At 49.8% G+C, this 6,000-nt stretch overlaps 1 long non-coding RNA gene across 2 annotated transcripts in view; it reads left to right on the top strand.

The window, feature by feature from the left end:
* Nucleotides 1–401: 401 nt before the first annotated feature.
* LOC146835386 (uncharacterized) overlaps nt 402–6,000 on the top strand; it is a 105,315-nt gene continuing 99,716 nt past the window's right edge. Inside the window, exon 1 of one of the 2 annotated variants that reach the window (XR_014960433.1) lies at nt 402–527. This is a non-coding gene — a long non-coding RNA (uncharacterized LOC146835386). The remainder of the gene's footprint in view (nt 528–6,000) is intronic. The other variant, XR_014960432.1, reaches the window with a different exon arrangement.

The raw sequence follows: 6,000 nt of genomic DNA, 5'->3' as shown, positions 1-6,000 counted from the left end.
CCTGTGTACAGAGAAGGCTCATTCACCAGGGATGAAACCTCCCCCCCGCGCCCCCCCCCCCCCCAGCCTTGAATCTCTGTGCAGAGTCAATGCTGCCCTTTGAGACACCGTGATGATACATGCAGCCATGCGCGTAATAAAAACAGGGAGGGGAGCAGGGGGGCTGCAAAAGGTGTAATTCACACCCAGCAGTTTGTTTTCTGCCTGCTGCTGTGCCCATAAATCCCCTCCTGAAAACCCTGCCTGCTGCTTCTCGAGCGCAGGCTCTGCCGGGGCCAAGGCAGGCCCAGGAACACCTCAGATAAATGTCAGTACTTAAGGACCAGCCAAGCCTCATCACTCAAAGAAGCAGCAAGGGGCGGGGTCTGTGGTACCCAGAGTGCAGGGGGAGGAAGAGGAGGGCCGAGGGGCGGGGCTGTTTCAGGACCTGCTGTGCAGGAGGCGTGAGGACAGAGAGGTGGAGCTGTGTCAGGGACCAGTGTTCAAGGAGAGGAAGAGGAGGGCAGTGGCGGCTGGCATGTACCGAGGTTGGTGAAGCCAAAAAAAATAATAATAAATTAAATCAATGTACCTTTCTTGCTTGCAGCGTGACGTCCTCCTCCCTAGGGTGTCTTTTCCGTACCAGGAAACTGCACTGCCCAATCCTGGTGCTACTCTCAAAGCATGAGAGCACCAACAGGATTGGAGGAAGGGTATCACTCAGCACTTTCAAGAGCACTGGAGGTCTGCTCTTTCTCTAACCCAGCTGTCTAAGACAGCTAGGTCAGAGAAGTTTAAAATGTGCATGTCTGTCTGGTCGTCACAAGAGGGCTGGCCAAAGAGACATCCACCCCGTCCGGTCCCTCAGGTTGAGACGGGTCGGTTTCTGAACAATAAAATTGCAATAAATAAACTTTATTGCCATTTTATTTTGCAGCTCTGGGGCTTGTGGAGTGACCTCCTCCACTGAAATTGAGGAACTGCCCTGGAGGAGGGCAGAGGGACAAGGCTGTGTCAGTGGTGGGAGAGGTGGAGGGGGCAGCAGGATGGAGCTGTTCAGGCCTGTGTGCAGGGGAAGGGGCGAGGGCAGAGGGGCAACGTTGTTTTAGTGTGTGGAAGAGGAGGGCTGTGAGAGTGTGAAGAGGAGGAAGGTGAACAGAGGGATGGAGCTGTGAGAGATCCCAGAGTGCAGAGGGAGGAGTGAGGGCAGAGGGAGGGACCAGAGTCAGGACCCCTGTGCAGAAGGAGTCAGGGCAGAGGGAGGGACCTGTGTCAGGACCTGTGTGCAGAGGGAGGAGTGAGGGCAGAGGGAGGGACCTGTGTCAGGACCTGTGTGCAGAGGGAGGAGTGAGGGCAGAGGGAGGGACCTGTGTCAGGGTCCCTCTACAGAGGGAGGAGTGAGGGCAGAGGGAGGGACCTGTGTCAGGGCCCCTGTGCAGGGGGAGGAGTGAGGGCAGAGGGAGGGACCCGTGTCAGGGCCCCTGTGCAGGGGGAGGAGTGAGGGCAGAGGGATGGACCTGTGTCAGGGCCCCTGTGCAGGGGGAGGAAGTGAAGGATAGAGACACAGAGCTGAGTCAGGGCCCATGTGCAGAGAGAGGAGTGAGGGAAAAGGGATGGACCTGTGTCAGGACCTGTGCAGGGGATGAGTGAGGGCAGAGGGAGGGACCTGAGTCAGGACCCCTCTGCAGAGAGAGGAGTGATGTAAGAGGGAAGGAACTGAGTCAGGGCCCCTCTGCAGAGAGAGGAGTGATGTCAGAGAGAAGGACCTGTGTCAGGGCCCCTGTGCAGGGGGGAGTGAGGGCAGAGGGAGCGACCTGCGTCATGGCTCCTGTGCAGAGGGAGGAGTGAGGGCAGAGGGATGGACCTGTGTGAAGTGCAAAGACACAGAGCTGAGTCAGGGCCACAGAGGTGTAACGAAACTTAAGGGGCCCCTCTACGAAGTACCTGGATGGGGCTTCCCACGCTCCGGACCCAGTAAGGAGCTCTCAGTGCCACACAGTGCCAGGGGAGCCCTCCTTCACCTCGGCCCCCCTTCCCTGCACCGCACGGGCTACGGGGCTATTGGTCGCCACTGCAGGGTCTTTGTGGAGAGGAAGGAAGGGGCTGAGGAAGGCAGACCCAAGCAAGAACAGGACTTTTTTCCTTTCTGAAACATAAACCTAAAACACCAAACAGATTAGTTAAAACGTATTTGAGCGCAGCCTAAATCATTTCAGGATGATCGTTAGAGCAAACAGAGAGATAATTGCCAGTCTACAAAAGAATCGTGACAAATGTACTTGAACTATTGTTCATCTTCCAACTCCGGGCTGTTCCAGAACAGCAAAACGAAAACAGATATTCGGATCCTTTCTAAGACATGTGGCAGCCCTAGTCATTGTCCAGTGTGCAGGGGAAGGAAGAGGCTGAAGAAGGTAGACCTTGGCACAAACAGGGCTTAGAGGGCATATGGGAGACTAAGAGAAGGCATACAGATGGGGGAGCAGAGGAAGGCAAAGACCACATTACTCAAACTGGCAGCAGAGGGGCAGGGGTGTGTCAGGGCCAAGTAACCAGAGGAAGGAGGTGGCTGATAAAGCTAGACCTGGGCACTAACAGGACTTAGAGGGCATAGAGGAGACTGAGAGAAAGCATATAGATGAGGGAGCAGAGGAAGGCAAAGCCCTTCTCTATCAAAGAGGCAGTAGAGAGATGGCGCTGTGCCAGGCCCAGTATGCATTGGGTGCAGAGATAACTAGGGCAGGAATAGGACAGAGCAAGCACATTGGACATGTAGCTTCCTCCGGAGCCCAGGCACTTGTCCATGACTGCACCACTCACAGAGGGCAGTATTACACACCTTCACTCATCAGCATGTAAAATGCGAACTCAGCATTCTAGACCTGCATTCACTTCACTACGCCCTAACACTTATGTCACAGGTCTACGGAGTCCATCAGGAGCCAAAAGGGCTCCATCATTTCTAACTTACACGACACTACAGGACGTTGACAGCAGGGAGGTAGATTATGGGTTAGAGGATGGCAGGGTAAGGCAGTAGCGTATCAGATGGAAGACTGGCAGAAGCTGGAGGGTGAGGCGTACGAGAAGGGCAGGAACCCAACTTAGTGGTCAAACTGCAGGCTGAGGATGAAGGGGCAGATGAAAGCAGATCCGGACAGGATCTAGACTAGGGGACTCAAGGCAGAATGACAAGCAGTGCTTAAATTGTATTAAAAAAAAGTGTCAAAATTATTCTTAGGAGGCTGCCACCAACTTCAACCAATCGTGAAGCCCATTTGCACCACTTACGCCATCCACCCAGAGCATGGACACTGAGCACAGCCTTCAGCACTCTCACGTCCACTCCTGCAAGTGGTTTATCTAGGGGCAGAGTGTTTTAGAAGAGAGGGGAGAGAAAGAAGGGCAGTGTGAGAGAGAGAGAGAGAGAGAGAGAACGAGGCAAAGAGAGAGGCAGAAAGAGAGAGAAAGAGGGACAGAGAGAGAGAAAGAGAGAGGGGAGGGGATAAATAGAAAGAGAGAGAAAGAGGGATAGAGAGAGAGAGAGCCAGAGAGAGAGAGAGAGAGGCACCTCTTTTATACCTTCCAACAAGGACCAAAGATGGCAAACACCTGTGTGCAAACAAAGGGGCATATGTACAAGCCCCTATTGCCCCGGAAACGTCACTTTTTGTGACGTTTCCGTGGCAATAGGGGCTTTGCCTTATTTACAAGGCTTAACGCGCTGCCTTGTAAATAATCCCCCTTTCACGCTATGCTTAGCGTGAAAGGGGTGGGCAGTGGGTGTTGCGGTGGGCGTTCCACCACAACACCCATTGATTTTGACGCTGCCCCCTATTCACAAGGGCAGTGTAAATAGGAGGCAGCGCCAATATTAAGACCAGGGAAAACCTGGTCTTAAGTTGGCGAAATGAGGAGAAATGCATTATTTCTCCTCATTTTTGCTTTTTCCATGTGTGCGGCCTTGTGCAGCACACATGGAAAAAGCAAAGCACCTTGGATTGTTTATGTTCTGCCTTGTGCAGCACACATGGAAAAGCAAAACTACTTGGATTGTTTTATGTTCGGGGAGGTCCCCTTCCTGGAGATTAACAATCCTTAATTAAAATAAAATGACATTTGTGACTTCCATGTGGGCTGCATTAAGCAGCACACATAGAAGTGACAAAATGGAATTTAAGATTGTTTATGTACAGGAAGGGGCAACTTCCTGTTCATAAACAATCTTCCTCTGCATGCATACATCCTTGCACTATGGTGCAAGGGTGCCTGTGTTGCAGGGGCGGTGGGTGAGATTTTAAAGTGGTGAGGCGCAAACGAATTAGCATACAGCACCGTAGCGAGCGAGCGCAGCGAGCGAGCCTGAACCCCAAAAGGGGGGTTTGGGTGGGTTACCCCCCCCCCCAAGAAAATTTTGAAAAAAAAGAAGAAAAATCGTGCATTTTCAAGCAAATTTGAGAAAGCAGGAAGGTTAATAAAGCAATTGTGAAAGTGCAGTTATTACATTAATAGATGGCATAACATAGGTAGCTGCTTATTCAGTATTAACACAGAGCTTCATACATTCTGTCCTATTATGCCCAGGTGCTGAATTCAGACTATAAGACTCATGGAAATCTCAGCTCTAAGAGTAGAAGAAGTTGCACAGCAGTGTAATGGTTGCCAGGCTCGTTCCGCAGGAGCGTCAGGAACTTGAAGAAAAGTCCACAGTCTTCCCCTACGGCCTTCCGACTCTATTAGACTCTAGAGTAACGAATGGCACGCAAGGGGAAAACAGGGAAACAAAACAAGGAAAGGCGGGGGAAGAAAAACAGTCTTACAACATACTGAATATTAGACTCTAGAGTAATGAATGGCAAGCAAGGGGAAAAGAGGGAAACAAAACAAGGAAAGGCGGGGGAAGAAAAACAGTCTTACAACATACTGAATATTAGACTCTAGAGTAACGAATGGCAAGCAAGGGGAAAACAGGGAAACAAAACAAGGAAAGGCGGGGGAAGAAAAACAGTCTTACAATATACTGAATATAAAAGAGGCAGCACAATGCGCTGTTACCGTGATTCTGGTTGAGCTGAACTTTGTACACACACTTCACATAGGTCCACGCAAGTACCCCAAATATAAATGGTATAAAGGTTTTCGCAATTTGCCAAGGGGAATGGTTTGATAGGCAACACAAGCAACGAATCGTTCACTCTGCGGGAGACAGGTCCGGCCAGTGAACAAAGGTGAGCAAATCTGTGTAGTCTCCAAATAGAACAAACACTACAAAACTTTTAAAAACAGAGATAACAATGCATTTCTTACCTCAATCAGAATTTTTTGTATTCAAACAAGTAGCATCATTCACTTTTTGTAGATGAAATCCGCACGTCTGTCTTTCAGTGTAGCAAACTTGTCAATTACTTTCATGTTGAAGTCCGGTATCTTTTGGACTAGCTTGCTCTCTACAGATAGCATCGCCAAAGCATTTAGTCTTTCCTCTAGCATGGTGTTCCTGAGGAATGTCTTTATGCGCTTTAAGGCTGAAAAACATCGTTCAGCTTCTACCGTTGTCATTGGAGTCGTAATCACAATTTTTAGTAAAGTCACTGTCTCTGTAAGTGAGTTTTCCATATGCAGCTTATGAATTAAACTCAGCAAAGTCAAGGCGCTTGTGGCCTTCCGGTACACAGGCATTCCGTAGAGTACAGTTAACTCAATTCTCAGCTGCTCTTTTTTGAGCATAGGATATGCTTCCACAGCCTGATTCAGAGCACGCTCAGGGAAGGATTCATCATATTGTGCAAACTCTTTACTTTGCAATAAAGTCGCACTCACCAAATGTTTTGTGAACGAAAAACGTTCTTTCGCCTGCACAATTACAATGTCACATATCTCCTTTCCAATTCGAACCAGAGAGGTGATGTTTTGTCTGCGGTTTGCAAAAACAGAATGCTCCGGCAGTTTGCTCTCTAAATCTTCAACCCCATCTCTCACTTTCATAATCTGTTGTACAAATGCAGATGTATTGGCTTTCAC

The sequence above is a fragment of the Triturus cristatus genome, chromosome 4_2 (genome assembly GCF_964204655.1).
Source record: "Triturus cristatus chromosome 4_2, aTriCri1.1, whole genome shotgun sequence".
In the NCBI taxonomy this organism is placed as follows: Eukaryota; Metazoa; Chordata; class Amphibia; order Caudata; family Salamandridae; genus Triturus; species Triturus cristatus.
The sequence above is the reverse complement of the archived record's forward strand: the minus strand, read 5'-3'. Positions and strand labels throughout refer to the sequence as shown.